At 39.5% G+C, this 20154-nt stretch overlaps 1 long non-coding RNA gene across 1 annotated transcript; it reads right to left on the bottom strand.

Annotated features, from left to right (window-relative positions):
* Positions 1–3893: 3893 nt before the first annotated feature.
* Positions 3894–6646, bottom strand: LOC102456167 (uncharacterized). Its single transcript, XR_012905470.1, has 3 exons — positions 6518–6646; positions 5341–5506; positions 3894–3979 (listed from the first exon to the last, which is right to left on the bottom strand). It is a non-coding gene; the product is annotated as an uncharacterized LOC102456167 (long non-coding RNA).
* Between the last annotated feature and the right edge of the window lie 13508 nt (positions 6647–20154).

Below are 20154 nucleotides of genomic sequence, written 5' to 3'. Positions count from 1 at the left end.
CCAATCATTTAACGTCACATGTATTGGCTACAGTAAAAGTAGTTATATAATACCGTACTAACGATTATTATATTTACATAAGGACAATTTGTGGGAGAAATTTTGTTTATACAGATTAAAAGATTCTCACAGATCAATGTTTAAGTCTTAGTTTTTGGTACACATTAGAAACATACAACACATATATGGTCAAAGACATATATCTGTAAAATAGTCATTGCTTTGTTGCTGATCTGTGTATTTTTGATTACTTTAATTTGCATGTACTTTTAATATGCTTGGTTAAAAGTAAGAGACATATACAGCCTGATTAGGCATGAATTAAGTGCAAGCATTGACCACTTTAGAAAGGATCTATTGTGTACTCATGCACATCAGTGAGCACAAGGCCATATGTTCTAACTTACACTATCTAATAAAATGTATTTGAGCTTATGTAAGCAGGATTATTTTCACTGAAATCAGTAGAGCTATGCAGATTTACATCAGCTGAAGATCTTGCTCCAAATGTATGGTAGGCTATTATCCCAGGCAAGTTTAGCACTTGTCCTCTGAAAAAAATCAATTATCTTCAAGAAGGTCTCTGGTGTCATTGGGACTACTCCTATAATTGTTCACCATTGTGATTAATGCTGTGTAGTTTAGGCCCTTTGTCAGGTAAGACCTACTGAATTGTAGCTTTTGGAATGGGAGGGCTTTTCTGCCTTCAGGTAATAGGTGGTCACAACCACTACGGGCAATAGTTCTGTGGTTTAAGAGCAAGAGTCAACGGACATGGGTTAAATGAAGCAGCAATTTTATTTTTAGATGTGTGGGAATACCATGCAGATTATTCCATAATTATCTGGGGGGGCTTTTACCAGCACCCCCATTTTTTCCATCCAACTCTGGTCATCCACATTTTTTCTGGAAGCTTACAGCACTTGGCGTTGGGGTGGGGGTGGGGGCAGGGTTTACACCAGCTCACCCTCTTTTTCTATCGAGGTACCTCCAGCAAGTCCATTGCCAGGACCTTACCATACCCAGAGGCTCCCACCATTTCCCTAGGGGACACTCCAAATCCTTGTGTCCCTAGCCAGGGACTGAAGGAGACTGCAGGCTGCTCACTAGCCATATCCTCCTCCCCTAATGGAGCTATTCCTCCTTCTCCTTGGCCAGAAGAAGAGAGAAATGTATCCCTTTCTCCCAGAGCCAGCCCAAGGTATGGGCAAGGTGGGCTACCGCCCGGGTCGCCCATTGTAGGGGGCGCCGCGCAGGGCTGCCGGGCCAGATTGCACCACTCATGCTATGCATGCGCTGGGTGCCCGGGGGCGGGGCTGCACATGCGCTGCACGCCAGGGGCGGGGCCGCGCATGCATCGGACTCCCGGGGGTGGCGCTGCATTCCTGGGGCCCACAGCGTGTGAATGGCTCGGGCCTGCACTGCTTTCTCCCTTTCTTACTGCTTTGCTTCTAAGAGGAGCCATGTGGCTAAGACATGCTGAAGTGCTGTGTTGTCTCCTGCTTCAGCCTGCTGTGTGTGAAATGGAGGCTTCAGGCATAGGGATGCCCCTTTTAAACCCTGCATTCCTAGGGGATGGGTCAGTGAACACGCTGACCCCCTTTGCAACAGTTTTCAACTCTCCACCCCTTCCCCCAGCTAGAAAGACTGTTCCCTTCATTCAGCCAACCAGTCAAATACCCCTCCCACGCTCACACACTTAAACGTGTAGCAGGGTGGTCATTTCATTGTTGCGTTAAACAGATTTTTTTTACAATGAAAAATATTATTTATATCCCTCCTCCTTTCCTCCTTTTTTCCTGCACATATAAGCGTGCTGTATTAATTTCTACGGGTGAAGCACTGTTGTCTCTTAAGTCATTATCTCAAGTGTGGTGAGAAATTTTAAAATATTCTAATTCTCAGTGTCTCTCATTGTCTCGGTGGTTCCCTTAATGAATAGAATAATGAACTCTGATAATATCTTTTCATGTTCAGTTCTTATTAATCAATTGCACAAGTAGTATACAAGTGATGAATCACATGCAATAAAGCTAAGCGTAAGCAGGGATTTACAAACAAGACACTACATGCTTAATGATAGAAATGAGGAGAATAGAGACTTTCACAGAGATAGCCATTAGGAAAATGAAAAGTGCTGAAAGAGAGACAGCAAATTGCTGGATTATTTCCCCATTACTCCTAACTTAGGCTGAAAAGGAGGGATTGTTAAATGACGAGGACATGAATGTGGCAAGAAAGGCTGACAAATTGGGTGAATGGTGACCGAAAAAAGCAAAAGGGAACATTTTTTTTCTCATTCTTACATTTGCATAATTCCTGATCATGTCTTAACTACACTATTTTTCCCCTAAAAGGAAAAGAGGCTGGGATGTTTTTTTTTCTCTCTCTCTGCTGGATGGTCTTTTTAGCTAGTGTCTGTTGTAATTCTGAGACCTACCTTCTACTTTGTTACTTGCATACTTATTCACTGGCTAGATCCTGGGGGGTTCACATATTTCAATTAGTGTTTGTGCCATCAATATAACAAAAATTAAGTGTTCAGTAAACTGAGTATAAATGCTTCCATTTCTGTCAGTTTATTGTAGTCCAGATGCTCTAAAATAATACATATAAAATGATAGTGATTCTTTAGTTTTCTTTGTAATTGTGTTTTGAAAAATATACCTGATGGTTCTTCCAGTAAAGGTTTTGGCCTAGTTTAGGCTTTTATACAAGAAATTTCATGTTGTACTCCACTCCTTTGTGTAAACACAGAGGTGGAAGATTAAGGCTTCGGTAGGTGGAAGGAGGGAGATGGGATCACTCAGAAGGAAAATGAGGTGAGTCAGGGACTTCTAGAGGAAGAGTACAAAAAAAGATCTGGAGTAATTAAATTATAGATAGAGCACTGATTTCAGAATCCACATCTGCCAAATGAGTTGCAGACATCAGCAGATATAAAGCGGATATCCATGGATTTACAGGGCTCTGCTGAATAGTGCAACCATCTCTTCAGTTAAATCTTGTCCTTCATTAGCAGCCATTTGCCTACATTGTCTACTGTCTCTTGCACATCCTCTTGCCAAACATGGCCACAGATCTATCCTTAGAGCTGCATGTGAAGGTTCCTCTCTACCATTCTCTCCTCCTGCTTACCCCAAAGGTGCATATTTTAGGTCCAAGGTCTATGTAGCACATGGGGGTGGAGACTGGGATAGTAGAGGTGGAAGGAATAGGCATATGGGGGAGGGGCATTCTTCTGAATATTCTCTGGGAAAGAATTCAGCACAGGACTGTAAACACAGCCCAGACCCAGGAGTCTCAGGTGCAGTTACAGATAGTTTAGACTTGGATGTGCTGCTCCTTTACAGCTGCACTGTCCAGGAGCTGATTTTCCCCTTTGTAGAGACCTCTGAGCAGGTAAATAGCTTCTTGAGATGAGCAGAAGGGAAGCCCTAGACATACAACTGTAAGAGTCAGGGATCCAATTTCCACTGTTATCTGTTGACACTGTTGCAAGAGTTAAAAGTTTGCATTGTATTTTGTTTCTGTTACTGGCTTAAAATTCAAGGTTTTAGCTAAAATAAGGGAACTCAGTAAAGTCTTGTTTACATGTTAGAACAACCTCAAGGGTTATGCAGACTAAATTAGCCGATGGACCTTTCATAAAGGTGGCCTATTCTATTGAACTATTTTGTTTCTACATGGATTTGTTGCATTGAATACAGCAATGTGCATGGCATTATGAGAATTGGGCATCTAGATAATTCATGAAATATCATAGTGTACATTTCAGTGCATAACGTCTTTTGTGTCCATGAGGCAAATCCTTGTCTTGCTTTTAGTACCTGATTGATGAGCAAATCAGAATGGGAGTTGTAGTTTTATGTACTTTTGATACGAACTTAATTACCTGTTTCTAATGTGCCATCTGCTACTTTTCATTGGCTTGCCATGGTACAAACTATAATGAGTCCCATCTTGCACCAGGCCACTTCTGAAAACAAGAGGGAAAAAAAGAAAAAATTAGTAGAGTAGGTATACTAAGGTTTCATTTGTTCAGTGTAATATAATTCTTTAAAATGTGTCAATGCTTCAAGGTGCATAGTATTTACTACTGGGAGGAGAGACAGACATGGATATATCCTATGGAAATACACTATCCAGGCTCAGTATACTCCTGCATTACCATTTTAATGTGATCAGGGATCCCTTTCATTGTGGTAGTAGCTAGGTGTATGTATTTTGAGCAGAATTGTTCCTTTTTGTAACTCCATTGATTACCCTTCTACAATCTCACTGGTCTCTCCAAGAACTTATTTACAATGGCCTCCATTACTTTTAGGCTCTGTTTTTTTCAAACTTACGTAAAAGATCTGGATGCCCAATTCTCATTAATTTTAATTCTCATTAATTGAGTGCTGAAATTTATTAGGTGACTGAAAATCTCTCAGCTTTGAACTAGAACTTCAAACAGCCCTTTGTTTCCTGCATTTTTATGAATCCTTTAAAAATCCAAATGTTTGCTCTTAATGTCTTTGAAGGAGGAAAGAATTGCTAAATCAATGCTCGTGGAATTTAAATTCCAAGTTCACATTCCTTTTGGAAAAATTGTCACACATGACTAGTTGCTGTTTCTTTAGTCCTGCTTTTCAAAAATCTCATGCTTCAAACAAGCAAATAATTGCTTTTCATTATTTTTTGTCCTGTATCTGCAGCGTGTTCCTTATATTTTCTTATGTGTCACCACTGATGTCTCCACAATGGCAGAAATTTATCTCTGGTGCAAGACCATTGAGGTTATCTTTCTAATATATTTTTCACTTGGTACACTGTATCTAAACACCTAAATAAAATTAAATATAGCCATGCATTTTAATGATGCTGCATCAGGAACTTAGAAAATTCAAAGAAACTTGAGATAAAAAATTCCAGATTTACTAACTTCTAAAATGATTCCTTCTCCCCACCTTCACAGCTTGCAGATTAATTAATTTATGCACAAAGGAAAATTAGAATATTAGTTGCACAACATGTGTATTGTTTTGTATTTTCATAGATACATCTATTTGGGAGAAATACAGTCAGCAGCTGGGTTGTAAATCAGGACATGCAAAACTGGGAAAAATCACAATATATTGTGAAAAGCTTGTAAGAACATAACTAGATAATGTTAAATATATGTCCTCCAGCCCTTTTTTATCTGAGGACAGATTTTTGTAAAGGTATTTAAAGATGCAAATAATCCTCTAGTAGGATTTTCAGTAGTTCTTAGGCACCTAATCCTTTTGATTTTATCTTTAATGACTTTTCAACCTAGGCAAGGATTGTTTCTCTGTGTATGAAAACTCTACTTACTTTCTCCTCCTAACTCTCACGCTTTATAGATAACTCTGTAGTCAGAAGACTGGGGGGAATTTCTTCCCTACATTCTTTAGGAAGAGCTGTGCATCAACTGCCTTCTGCTACCGAACGTTCAGCTGGCTTGGATCCCTGTGCATAGGGATCTGTCTTAAATCCATCACTGTCAATAAAAATAAGAATGTTTTGCTTCTCACTCTCAAAGGGACAGAATGAAAGTGGGTTTACAACAAGAAGATAAATATATAAAAAAGAAAAATTTAGAAAAGTGGATGAGATGCTCCTATTGACAAGGAAAATCCACACAGAATCACTTAAAGACATTACATAATTTACCCTATTCTAAAACTTGGATAATCTCATTTTGTTGTTTCAATTATCCTCCATGTAATGCACTGCTTCCTTTTGGCTCCAAATTGGCAGTTGTTGAGAAATTCCTTGATGCTACACTTTGAAGCCTTGCTACATAGCGCTGCTACTTTCCTTGGCAGACTTCAAATTGTTACATAGTATGCAATGAGAAACTGAGTAGCAGACAGCTTGTTCCCTAAATATTTGATATTTGTACCTATGTGGGTGTTCACTTGCCTCATGTAAAAGCAAAACAATCAAAACAAAGTAATGAAAATTGAAAAAGATTTTAAAAGAGATCTTTTTACATATTTTCTGCTATTTATTTGGTTTGCTTGCAGTCTAAAGGTTAACACATAAATTATCTTTAACTACAAACAAAATTTGTTTTAAGCACAGTGTTTCAGTTTCATCTTCAGGGAAAATTACTAATCACACTGAGATTTTACAGGAATCTTCCTGCTCTTTTTCCACAAATGCTCAGGGTGTTCTGCAAACCCTTTCATCCTCCCAGTCTTACATCCTCCCACCTTAACTGGTAGTGCTGACAAACCATATGGATTCAAGTTAACCGAGTACTGAATGGGCCTTTGTTCAGGTTCATCAAAGGTAGTTGGCTAATACATAATATTTTCATACTTGGGTTCAAATAATATATAAGTCCCAATTAAAAATGTAAGTGCTTTCAAGATGAAGTCATGTTAATCTTAGTTAAGTCCCTAAATGTTGCATGCAGAAAATACACATTTATACCTCCAAATTGTATATTGGGCTCCTAATTATCTAACTTGTGCCCCCAAAAGTATATGTGCATAAACCGTACCTGCAAGTTGAGGAGTTATTGGTGAAAATTTGTTCCCTAATTGGTCTCATAACGAACATTATTCCACATTATAAAACCACTTTTCAATTATTAGTCATCTTAGGAGAAGGTCCAAACTGAAACAATGAGTTCTGAAAGTGCCTGGGTTGAGAAGAAACAGAAAAACAGGAAATGCCCAACTTTCATAGAAATAATTCACCGCAGTGACTCTCAAAGTAATAGTGAAAAGCAGTGGTCTAACAGATGGTGCCAGAGAAAAATTGTAAAAGCTCATACAAGTGAGAGATGGAAATGACTAAGCAGGTCATCCAATTTTCTCTTTGCATTTATAGGATTTTTTTTCTATCTTAGATCACTTTTAATGTCCTATCTAGTTAAGTTTTTAGTGTCCCAGAAATCAGAGTACCTGCTTGCTATGTCCCTTCAGATACTTGTCTGAAGCCTCAGAAATCTAACTCTATATTTTTTTCCTATTCAGTACAAATATTACCTTTTAAAACTCCCTTCTTTTATTCTACTTTTATTCTACTTGTACTGCATCATGATTTCACTCCTTCTTGAGGTGAAAATATTGGCTCAATCCTCCAATGAAGTGAGGTGCAAAAACTTCTATTTGCTTTAACGAGGAACAAGATTTCATCCTGAGAGTTCATGGCTTTTAAAATATCTATTGTCTATTGTCTGGGGACTATAATATTAAGTCCCCAAATGTAATAATTTCTTTACCTCTCTTTAGCTCTTTCAATCTCTGTCAGCCCCTTCAGGATTTTTGTTGACCTCTCCAAATTCTCACAGATTTAGGTTTTTATTCTTGTTGCATCCCCATTATCCATCCATCCATGTTGTATGGCCTGTTTTTTCTCTCTTTTATTTTTTATTTTAATTATTTTTTCTCTTAACATTTGTTCTAAGAGTTTAGTAGGATAGAAGTTAAACTTCTGGGGATGATGAGTATTGGTACCACCCTTTTTCCTTTACTTTAAATATCAGAACAGCATTTTGTTTCAATCTACTGGTGCCTTCCTTGTCAGTGAACTTCCTTAATACCCTAGGATGCATGATAGTTGGGCTGGCTGGGATGTACAGCCACTCCCCAAGTTACAAACAAGTTACGGACCAACACTGTACGGACACTTGATATGGACACTTGGTCTGTAACTCTAAGTGTTCGCAACTCGGATCCCATAGAGTTACATGGCAACCACGCTGTTCGTAAGCACGGATCACCGTTTGTAACTTGGATCTGCATTTATGACTGCTTTGGTCATAAGTGCAGATGGTTGTAAGTGGAGGTTGTCATAACTCGGGGAGCGACTGTAGTGATTTTTCTATTTCACTATATTGGCTGGTGAACAGAAGTGCCTTATGGGAGTTTTGCAAGAGAGTTTAGAGGGGAAATTTGTGGGGGGTGAGGTGGAGGGCTAGTTACACTCAACCTTCTTTAAACTTAAAGCCTAAAATACTCCTTGATTAAAGCAAGACAACAAACAAATGAGCTGCGGGAATAAAAAGAGAATGTGAGCAGAAGACCAGTAACAGAGTGGGACTATCCAGTTCATTGCATGCAGCATGTAATGCATATGCGTGCATTTGGTGCAAGGAGCTCCTGGTCCTAAGAGATTGTATACAGACTTTGGAGACCAAAGTGACTGAATTGGAGAAGCTAAGGGAGAGAGAGAGAGGTACATAGATGAGACCTTCTAGGACATTATAGAACAGTCCTACCCCTAGTCTGACAGCTCTGTACTGCTGAGGAGGATGGAAATTTCATGGAAAGAAAGCATCCAATGGAAGCAGTGGGAAACAATTCCATAGTTGGGACTCTCCTTCTAGATGATGGCATGGTATCCTCTTGCACAGAGGATACCTCTCTGGGGGTATGTCTACACTACCTCGCTAGTTCGAACTAGCGGGGTAATGTAGGCATACCGCACTTGCAAATGAAGCCCGGGATTTGAATTTCCCGGGCTTCATTTGCATAAGCGGGGCGCTGCCATTTTTAAATCCCCGCTCGTTCGAACCCCGTGCAGCGCGGCTACACGGGGCACGAACTAGGTAGTTCGAACTAGGCTTCCTAGTTCGAACTACCGTTACTCCTCATTCCACGAGGAGTAACGGTAGTTCGAACTAGGAAGCCTAGTTCGAACTACCTAGTTCGTGCCCCGTGTAGCCGCGCTGCACGGGGTTCGAACGAGCGGGGATTTAAAAATGGTGGCACCCCGCTTATGCAAATGAAGCCCGGGAAATTCAAATCCCAGGCTTCATTTGCAAGTGCGGTATGCCTACATTACCCTCCTAGTTCGAACTAGGAGGGTAGTGTAGACATACCCTGGGGGAGGGAATGTGAAATTGCCACATCATGCCAGGTATACACCATAAAAGAGAAACCTATCAAATGATCAATGGCACATAGCTCTGTAGAAAGCAGAGCTGAACAGCATCATAACATTCCACACCCCATGTAACTCAGCATGGCAAGTATTAGAAGGAAAGAAATACTTTGGAATTAGATACCAAATCTAATTACAAACAAGCCAGAAGAGGCTTGCACAACCCTGGCCAATTAGGATGGAAGTAGTGAGCCAATTGGAGCCAGGCTGGGTCCTATAAAAAGCTGCAAGGGCTGAGAGGTGCTCACTCCTGCTCCAGCTTTGGAGTAGGAGGGTACTGGCTGCCTGGGAAGCTACAGAGGGTACCTGAGGCAGAGCAGTGCTGGGTAAAGGCAGGCAGAACAGGGGATATCTGGCCTCACCAGACTGCCAAGATGCAGGCCTGATACAAGGGCTTGAGAGAGAGATACTAGGGCTGCAGGGAGGCAGCCAGGGCAAGAGAAGGCAGCAGGTCCACAACGCTTTGCCAATGATGAGTGGCCATTTCAAACAACAGTTTACCTCTCAGGGCTAGATGATGATTGGTAGTGGGTTACTGAAGCAAGGTGGGTATAAAGGATTGGGGTTTCCTGGAAGGGGAGGAGCCCAGAGTGCAGGAGCACTGCTGTGGGGACAGTACCATGAGGAAAGGGTACTGTGGAGCGGAAGGAACATGAGACCTGAAGTAGCTCAGAAGACAGGTAACTGAGGGTGAGACAGCAATTAACAGTGGGTGCTCCATGTCTGGAAGAGCTAGTTCCCAAGGAGACCAGCAGGAGGTGCCACACCAATGGCTCAACCCTGCTACGTAACGTCAAAATGAAAGCAGTAAAACTAAAATTCTCAGCTGAACAACATTTTCAAACAAGCATTTTTCCATTGGATATTTATTTTTCATCCTATTTAGAATATTAGAAATGTGAATTTGGTCTGAAAGAATGAATCCATGTGAAATTTCCTGGCTTGAGACTTTGTTTTTATTTTCTATGTACAACATATAGCACAGTGTGGTTCTGATCTTGACTGGGAACCAATAAAAAGAATACTGCTCCCTAAGCAAGTTTGTATCCAATTGTAGAGCAAAAATAGAAAAACCGGCACAAAAATAATGCTTCTAGACAGGTGAAATGTGTACAAACTCCCTTTATTTAAGTATAAGCCTGATCATATAATTGTTATATACACGCAACATTTATTGGTTTCTCATATACATGAAGCAACTATGTAGCTTCACAAATCTCCACCTGCTACATTTCTGCTCTCATTATGCTGGTGTAAATTCAAAGTAACTCAGCTGAATTTGTGTGGTAAAGATACAGCGGAGTAACTTAAAATGTGAAGTTTAGAAGCTTAAGCATCAAACATCTATGAAGGCTATACAGAAAAAAGTAGTCTTTTAGTGAGAGTTAAAAGTGATCTGAGTGTGCACATCAGCATTCAATATTAAGTACAGGTTAATGTAAAAAAAGAAAATTCAGAATCCCTGTATGAAGTTTGCAAGATTTATATTCTGAGATTATATATTATCTTTATTTTCAAAGGACTATGTCCTGATGAAGAAGTGGGTATATAAATCAATATGAGAGATTGAGAAGCTTCTGAAAACCATAAAAATTGCTTGAATATATTGACTTTTCATGAAAATGGAAAGTGTGTTAACGTAAGCAATACAGAATGTGGCTTTTTAAGCATTAACTGGGGTCTGAATCTTCCCTTTGTGCTATAGCATCCTCACATATGATTTTGCCCTGCAGAAGCTTTGTTTTTTCCAGATTACAGACTGTGGTTTGGAGAGCTTGGGCAAAACAGAGATTTCTTTTCTCAATTTTCAGGGATATGCATAATATTTAACAGTGTGAGAATCACTGGTTAAGAACTAGAATTCAGTCTGGTCAATTAAGAGATGGTTTGTTTAAGCAGCAAATCCAAATACTCTATTTCATATGCCTTTACCTATATATATATATATATATATCTTTGTGCTAGTAATATGTCTACCAACTTTATATATTAAAGTTGGTAGACATATTACTAGCACAAAGATCAGTGGAAGGATTATTAAATTTTCTTTGTTCTTTATTATATTATGTTGGCAGCATATACTCACACAAAGAAGTTAGTAAAAAGGGCCCAAGATCACACTTGCTTCAGAACTGGCTAACCTGGAAACCCCTTGGTATTTAAAGTGAGGGTGCCAAGGACTGGGGGGAAGCCATGGCCAGTGATTGGAGCAGGAGCATCTAAATCTAAAGGCTACGTGCTAGAAGCAAGGGTCAAAACTGGAGTCAGGATTCAGAGACAGTGATCAAAGGTGGACTACCTTGGGCAAGGGAGGGCAGCATCAGGACTGGAATAAAGCAGGGACAAGGCTGGTAATAAGCAGCCATCCAAGGGCAAATGCTTTGAGTAGCTAACTACTGCTACAGTTAGATTTCAGATAGTATAGATAATCAGGCAAGCTGGCTCCATGTTTTTTTTAATAAAAATAAAAGATCTTTAAATCTGAGCTGTTACTAATGGTTCTTAGAGCTGGATTAGGATTGTCAGTGTGCTACCCAGTCCAAGGAATGTGTGCCTTTTATACACATAATAATCTGCTCAGTCACTATCCACTGTGATTTTCTTGAATTATGGTTCATTTTGGCTGGTACCATTCCCACTTCTTCTGTAGCCAGGTTGAAATCCAGTCCTTGCCATGAATCTGCAATTCAGAAGACTTAGCTGAACACTGCATTCATCATCTGTCAAAGAATGGGTGGACTCAGCAACAAGTGAGATGACAGATAAAGGAGCAGCAGTGTGAATTTGAAGATATCTTGGTAATAAATTTAAATTGTTCTTCATGTGTCATGCATTAAAGGGCAAGAAGCTAGAGGCCCAGTTCTACACCTACATTTTTGTGTGCACTTACTACAATAGCACATGCAAATCAGGTATTTTCTGATATAAATGGCTACTTCAGAGCCCAGGTAGCCATTAACATGCACATGTAACAAACTGGCATGGACATTTATGATATTTGCATATGTAAATGCAAGCCAAGCCTCTGTGCAGGTGTCATGATTCTGTCCTCCTCAGGCCTTTTAAGTCCATGTACACAGTTGGCTTCTTATTCCCATATAAAATAACAATGCTTTTGTACAGTAGAAATATACCACTTTATGGAGTGGACTGCAAAAGAATTAAATCACTTCAATAGCCTTGACACTGCCCTGCAAAGTCAGGCTGGCATATTGCTGGGAGTAATCTGCATGGATTGAGGAGACTGTGTCTCAGGCAGCCATAAGTGCTGCCTTACCCTCTGGAACACAGTGACCCTGCACTCCCATGACCATGACATAAATGGCACAATATACCCAACAGGAAGAGCTACTAGAGAGGCCAGCAAGAAAATGCAGCAAAGATTTTTAGAATCTTCCTGTATCACTAGGAAAGTAGTATAGGTTGAACCTCTTAAATATGGGATTCTGGCAGGATCCCGGATGTTGCTGGACCAGAGAGCCCCAGTGCCTGGGAATACAAGCCAGTCAGGGAATCCAGTGGTGGGGAGTCCCATCATCAGACCAGTGAGTCCTGTCCCTTGGGAGCCATGGCCAGGCAGGGCAGAAGTCGGACCGTCGAGTCCCGTCCTGTCACAACAGCAGAGCAGGGCAGCCGCAGAGCCCCATCCCCGAGAAGCCTCGGCCAGGTGGAGCAGAGCACATCGGTGGTGTCTGGGGAACTCCGTTCCTGGAGAGCCACATCTGGCTGGTGGCAGTGTGCTGAGCCCAAGTCCTGTAACAGCAGGGCTGAAGCCCAGTGACAGTGGGGCTGGGGTGGAGCCAGCCAGAGAGAGGGGCAGTATCCTGCGAGCTCAGTGGCAGGAGTCCTCCCCTGATCTGGAAAATTCCCTCATTAGGGACCAGTCAAGTCCTGAGGGTGCCAGACCAGGGAGGTCCAACCTGTGGTTCAAATATATGATGAAAAAGACTGATTGATTTTTAAAGACGTTTTCCTATTTAACTCACTATTTTGTCTGTTCTTATCCAGGGCTAATTACAGCAGGCCCTTCTTCTCTGGCAAAACCCTATTGTGTTAAACCCTTACTTTTACATTCAGCGAGGAACTGAGCTATTAGGACAAATTGTGCTTCATTATCATTTCACTCTGTTTCTTTCACATCAACTTTGCTCTTTGCCAAAGCACAAGGTTGAGTTCTATCTTTTCTGAACTTAACATAAATCATTACGAATAAATCACATGCAGTGCTGCTGTATTTAAATCTTGAACTTTAAGTTTAATTAGTAGCTCTCTGTTGCATTCAAAGAGAATACCACACAATTGCTAAGTATGTGCAATGATTTTTAACTGACACAAACAAATATATTTTTAAACTTGTAGAATAATTTTGAACTCTTGAGACATGCTGCAGGATCTTTGGTAGAGAGGCAGCAGCATGAGGTGCCGGGGGGCTCCCTAGGAGTGGACCCTGGAGCACACTGGCTGCCTGCCCTGCTTCCAGGACTATCAAATAGTTGTGTAACTAGTAAAATTTGATGCAGTGACACGACTATTCAATTACATGCTAACTAACATCTCTAGTCTACATTAGGGCTGTGTCTAGACTGCATCCCTTTTTCGTAAAAGGGATGCAAATTAGACATATCGCAGTTTAAATCTCCCCCGCTTCATTAGCATAAAAATGGCTGCCACTTTTTTCCGGCTCGGAGCTTTGCCGGAAAAAAGCACCAGTCCAGACGTGGATCTTTTGGAAAATAAAGCCTTTTCCCTCTTAAGGGATCTTTCAGAAAAGGCTTTATTTTCCGAAAGATCTGCGTCTAGATTGGCGCTTTTTTCTGGCAAAGCTCTGAGCCAGAAAAAAGCGGCAGCCATTTTTATGCTAATGAAGCAGGGGAGATTTAAATTCCCGCTTCATTTGCAATTGCAATATGTCTAATTTGCATTCCTTTTACAAAAAAGGGATGCAGTCTAGACACAGCCTAGGGCTAAAATCGAAGGCTTTTATCAACCTCTGAAGGGTTGATTTTCTCCATACTGTAGATAAGCCCCTGAGGAAGACCTCTGCATACCCCCAGGGGTACAGGTATCTCTGGTGCAGAAACACTGACCTGAGATATCCTGTCAATAATTAAAATGTTAGAGATATGAGACATCTGAATATAAAACATCCCCTGACTTTTGATGGGGTTCTTACTCAAACAGGTTTGTATTCTTCCTAATAGGCCCAATGGAGACAGAGAAGAGGTTTATAGATCCTCATCTCAATTTAAAACATCTAGCTAGCTATGACTCCTTAGTTTGAAATAGCCCAAATGTGTTGCCTTTTCAGGGACACTGTAAAAGCCATTTATTTCATATGTTTTATTGGTGAAGATTGAAGGCAAGCGCTGGCACAAGTGGCAAAATATAGTTCTGATAGTACAGTGGGCTCTTGGTGAATGATCTAGTGAACTTATTGCTATAGTTTTACAGCAATTTTGCAATGGTTTCATTTGCTTCCTAGTGCCAGCTGTGCGCAATTTGAAACTTGCAATGTCAATATTGATCTCTAAAGCTCTGTATTACTGTCTGTCTGAGGTTGCTTCAGTAATCTGTCATAGGCGCTGAGGTGAGATGAAAAATGTAACTTAATTTTCTGGAGCATTTTATTCTGAGCATTCTGTCTTATTCTCCATTGAGACATATGTAGTCTTGCTGAAGCAAATTATCTCGACCACAGCCCTTGTTCCTCTCATGCTGGGTTGGGAAAGTATTCAGTGATGTGACAAAGAGACCAGGCTTCATTAAACTCTTCTAAAATCTTAGATTTATGATTTCAGTAACTGATTTCTGAAGTTCCTAAAAAAAACCCGACAGGAATAAATTGGAGAGCTTTTGCAACATTACCCAGAATGATCAGGAGAAGTAATAGTAATCTGTGTTTTCTATTAGAAATCCTGTTAAATATTTTCAGTATGTGATCTAGTAGAACGTTTTGAAAATTTAACCTGGATGAAAAACTTCTAGGCCAATCCTGCAGTTTTTCACATTTATAACTCTGATGAAGTCACACTAATGCAGTATTGGAATGTTTGCTGTTAGTCGTGCAGTCTTTTCCCTCATTGGCTATCTCTAGACTACATCCCTCTTTTGAAAGAGGGATGTAAATTACACATATCGAAATTGCAAATGAAGCTGGGGTTTGAATTTCCTGTGCTTCATTTGCATAATGGTGGCCACACGTTCTTTTGAAAATGGGTATTTTGAAAGCGAAACTGCCATTTAGACATGGTTCTTAAAAAAAAACAACATTTTTTGAAAAATCCTGTAAACTTTATTTTTTGAGGAGTACAGGATCTTTTGAAAAAGGGTTTTTTTAAAGAGAGAACTGTGTGTAGAATGGCAGTTTCACTTTCAAAATACCAGTTTTCAAAAAAACACATGGCCGCCATTATGCAAATGAAGCACCGAAAATTCAAATCACGGCTTCATTTGCAATTTCAATATGTCTAATTTACATCCCTCTTTCGAAAGAGGGATGTATTGTAGACATGCCCTCCTTTCACAAAGGAGCTGATAGAATTGCTGGGGCTCTGGGCAAGGTGGGGGAGGTGCAGCTCTATGCTCCCAGAAGGGGTACAGCCTCAAGTGGAATGGAGGGGGCTGACCCTATGCCCATTTTCCTCCAACAAACTCTTAGTGCAGTCCAGAGCACACTTCTTGGGGCTTCAGTGGTGAGGGCTCAGGTCTGTGGCAACTGGGAGCCCGGGTCCTTTTGAATCACTTGGCCACAGGTTAGTTGCCACCTTCCTCCTCCCCCACCTGATAGCAGGCTTGATCTTTCATACACCTTTGTGTTTACTAATCAATACATTTACAACTAGCATATAACTTGAGGAAGGAGCAGTGGTTTATGGAGTTAGTTACCTTAGAAGCCAACTAAAGAGTCACAATTTCTCCCTTATCTGGAAGAGCAGTAGGTTACTTCACCATTGTTCACCCAGCCAACTACTCTGTTCAGCAAATGGCAGGGTAAAAGGGCGGATCCAAGGTTCTTTCTGCTCCTTTGACCTCTCCAGTGAGTGTTGGTCAAACAACCTTTACACTTCTCACAAGAAATGATATATTTTGAGCAGGGCTGAGCAGAATATTAAAGAACTAGAAAGAATTATTCCCCCTTACATGCTGCATGACTGAATAAGAATTGTCTAACCCTTGCACAATGATGACCCTATCCCACAAATCTCTATGCCCTTGACTTTAAAGTGGGGATCTACACATGAGTAGAGGTTTGAAGGATCAGGTCTTCACTCTGAAAGTTGTGTATAATACGATTCCATCCTGGAGGTATAAATACCAAACATGAAACATGGCAGGGATTTACTCTGCACAAAATTCATTGTAGTGTATCACCATAATTAAACATCAAAGGGAAAAGGTTGTCTAGACGGCAGTTCATGTTCACAGTATTTCACAGCAGAAGCAGTTCTTTCTGAAAAAAAGACTATTGGAATACACTCCATCTCAAGGAAGAGAACATTCAGACTTTCAGAAAAAAAACATACTGACAAAGAAATAGAAGCTAGTCAGTAGGCCTAAAAATACACCACTTCTGGCTGTTGACAGACTAGGTTCAGCTCCTAGTTATCCTAGTCATCCTAGCAGATGAAACACTTGTTTCATCTGCTACTTAACTATGGGAGTCAAAGTCAAACTACATGATAATATTACAACTGAGTTGTGCGCTATCATAAACACAAGGATTCTGTTACAATTCATAATGTTGTAAATGGCAGTTGAGAACAAGCATTGTAGCTAGTGAAATACTTAAACTAAAAGGTATCTTTTCATACCTGTGGAGCAAAAATATTAAGGTGGAGAATTACAAATACATTACTATTTCAGCCTGGAGAGAGGGATATGAAGCAATGGCATAATAAATAATTATAGGAATAATAGTGTTAGTTAAAGTAAATCATTTATTTGTTCCCAGGTGTTGGGTTTGGGGGGCGGGTGCTGTCTGTGTTGGTGACCCATGATATACAAAGGATCAGACCAGAACAGTGATGGGCAACCCAGGCTAGTGACTGGGCTGTGTGAGTGGCTCTCCTTCATCTCAGTAGGCTGCAAGATTATCATAACCAAGATGGTCTTCTAGGATAGGGTTGTTTTGTTAACTCCATTCTCATACTTAGAATTTGTGGGGTATGCTGATTGAACCATAGCAGTGCTTTCATTGGCCTCAAAAGGAATACATGGCTCTCATAGTCAGTGTTAAGTGCTATTAGCACATATATCACTTCATGACTCTTGCTTTAAATGTGTGTCACTTTAAAAAATTCAACCTATTAAACTTTGCACATTGATTTTCAATGTTGTTTAAAATGATTAAACAAAATTCCATTCAGTCAGCAATAGGAAAAGCTCAGTCCATGTTTTAAAATCTTATGATAGGAAGGAATTCAGGCAATAAATAACCAATGAGAGATTTGTAACAGTTATAAACATCTGCTCCCTAGCTAATAAATTGGTCAAAATGAAAAGAATTACAACTGCATATTTTTAAAAACGATCAGTTCTGTGCAGAAAAATGCACCAAAGAGATTTTTTTAAGAGGGCTCAAAATATAAAGGATTCTCAGATCAAACCAAATGTTTATACTGTTGGGATTTTGTGGTTCCCAGAGACTCAGGTGCTGGGCAGAATCAAGGGTCTTCAATTCAATTCAATTCAATTCAATTCAATACTTTATTCAGTGTGCACAAAGGGAGAGCCCCGGTACTAAAATCAGCCAGAGCCCCTCCAGCAAGGAGCCCCTCCCCTTGCTGTTTTATAGCACATGGTTACAGGTTATATAACACAAACTTCTAAACCAATCAGATTCAACCTTTCCATATATGGCTTTGTTTGTCACATGCTTGTACTTCTCCACTCCACATGTTGAGTTCACCCCCCTCCCCTTGGCCTTTTCTAGGCTGTTGCTAGGGTGGTGAGCCACAGCATGCTTCTTTATGCATATCTACTTTCCAAACCACATTTTGTTTAAAATGAACACATGCATACCCTTCAATACCACCTTAACTGAAATGAATAAGAGTGTGACTTTTTTACAATCAATATTTTTAAAAGATACCTTGTTCCCAGAAGGTAATTCTGAGAGTGACTGAAATTAAAGATTTTACATGCCAGAGCAAATTAGATTCAATAGTGGTGAAACCAATACGATTTCAGACATTAGTATTGCAGCCTTCTAGTTGCCTGAGCAGAAAACTAGAGCTCTGATTAATGCTGTAACTGCATGAACAGATAGCTGAATTATTCCTTGGATTTGTTCCTGCATTATCAAATTAAATGAGAAAGTTCTCACTGAATTGAGTGAGAACAGCAACCATCCCATTATACTTATGATACAGTCCAAAGTATACTAATTTTATTAATTTTAAAATGATAATGTAACACGTTGTTGCTCTCCTTGTTCTCAATCCCAGTATACACTATACGCTGTGTTAATGAACCTTTCATTATTTTTACCCAACATTTTTCATTGCAAAATAAAGCAAATGATATATATTTTTTGTTCATTGGTTTCCCAGTATCATCTGTTCTCTCATCAGATGCTTCTGCCTTTCCTCTGAGCAACACAGAGAACGTAATTTAATTTCTACTTCTGCTCTAGTTTGTTGCTAAATATACAAGCTGAGCATTAAAAACCCAAGTATATATGTTAAGGTAACATAGTGATGTCACAAAATAACCAAACAATCTCAGCTGGTAATTTCTGGGACTCCAAATAAGAACCACAATTTTCTAATTCCCAGGTCATTTCTTAGTGTCTCTCAAAAGTATATAGTCAGACACCAGCATGGATTTAATCTGATACACGATGTGTCCATTAAAAGATTTATTTTACCACTGCTTTACATATTGTTTTACCCAATTATAAAATTGCTCCATAAATACACAATCTAAGTAAATATACTATAAAGTCCAGAATGAAATCCTATTCGCCAATTAAAAGCAAAACCAGTAAGCATTAACATTTTTCTCCCATTGTAACTTAATTTAAGAATATACTGACAAGCAACAATTATTTCATATTCTCCCCGCTGCACACCACTGCTACTCTGAATAAAAATAGTGGTGATAAACTGACTATCCTACTGCATATAGCAGGATACACCTCTGAAATAGCAGGCTTTTAACAAGCTATGATGGTGAGAAAACTTGTAGGAGACCCTGCATTAAAATTGACAGCATGTAATTGCTCAAATAATTCTGATTGATTCCGGTAGATATACACACTAACTCAGTCATTGAAATAGTGCCAGTCAGTGTTACATGGACTCTTGGTAGCTCATCTTGGTCTTTTCACTAATCTATCCTGGATTTGTACCTTCTAGTGTTTCTATTCTATAAACTGCATATGTAACTTATCTTTAAAAATATGTTCTTGAGTAGAAAGCAAGCACTTTCATTTTACACATTAATTACCCATATTCATTTTTTTCTATAGTCTTGTAATTTCTGGTGGTATTTTTTAAAGCATTAGCTTCTATCATTTTGCTTGAACCTCTTGTTACCCTCATGTTTTATGTGTGTCACAGGACAAATGAATCAGTGGTATCCTTGCATGGCACAGGTACATCAATTCTAGACTCATAGCTCCTCAGCCATCACTATACATGGGTGGAAACCTTTTCTTTCTTTCTTTCTTTCTTTCTTTCTTTCTTTCTTTCTTTCTTTCTTTCTTTCTTTCTTTCTTTCTTTCTTTCTTTCTTTCTTTCTTTCTTTCTTTCTTTCTTTCTTTCTTTCTTTCTTTCAACCAAGGTGTTTCTAGGTAGCGCAGTTCTCTGCCAAAGACTAATATCTGGGTGGTGATGATCTCTGAAATGTCAGTCCATTTCTACAGCTTGTCTTTTCCAGTCATGTATGATGCATGTGAAACCCTTTAAAAAAGCTAATATTTTTGAATGGCAGCAGAAATCGCTAAAGCAAATGAAGGCTAATTGATTTAAATAGAACCATTTTGTGGTTTTATATTTATGAAAGTTTGCACCTTGAAACAAATTGGAGATGATTCAATCAAGCAATGATTATGATTAGCTAAAGAGTGTGTCTGTTTCAGTACTCTATTTCCCAGGTTAAATAATAGGATACATCTTCTAAGACAATTAATAATAGAACTTGAGGAAAGTCAAACAAATAAACAAAAAAGCTGATGATAGCATTTTATTATCTGAACAGAATTAGAATCCATAGTAGAAGGGAAAATGTGCTTTTTCGAACATA

The sequence above is a fragment of the Pelodiscus sinensis genome, chromosome 7 (assembly GCF_049634645.1).
Source record: "Pelodiscus sinensis isolate JC-2024 chromosome 7, ASM4963464v1, whole genome shotgun sequence".
Taxonomy (NCBI): domain Eukaryota; kingdom Metazoa; phylum Chordata; order Testudines; family Trionychidae; genus Pelodiscus; species Pelodiscus sinensis.
This window is presented reverse-complemented; position numbering and strand designations above follow the sequence as displayed.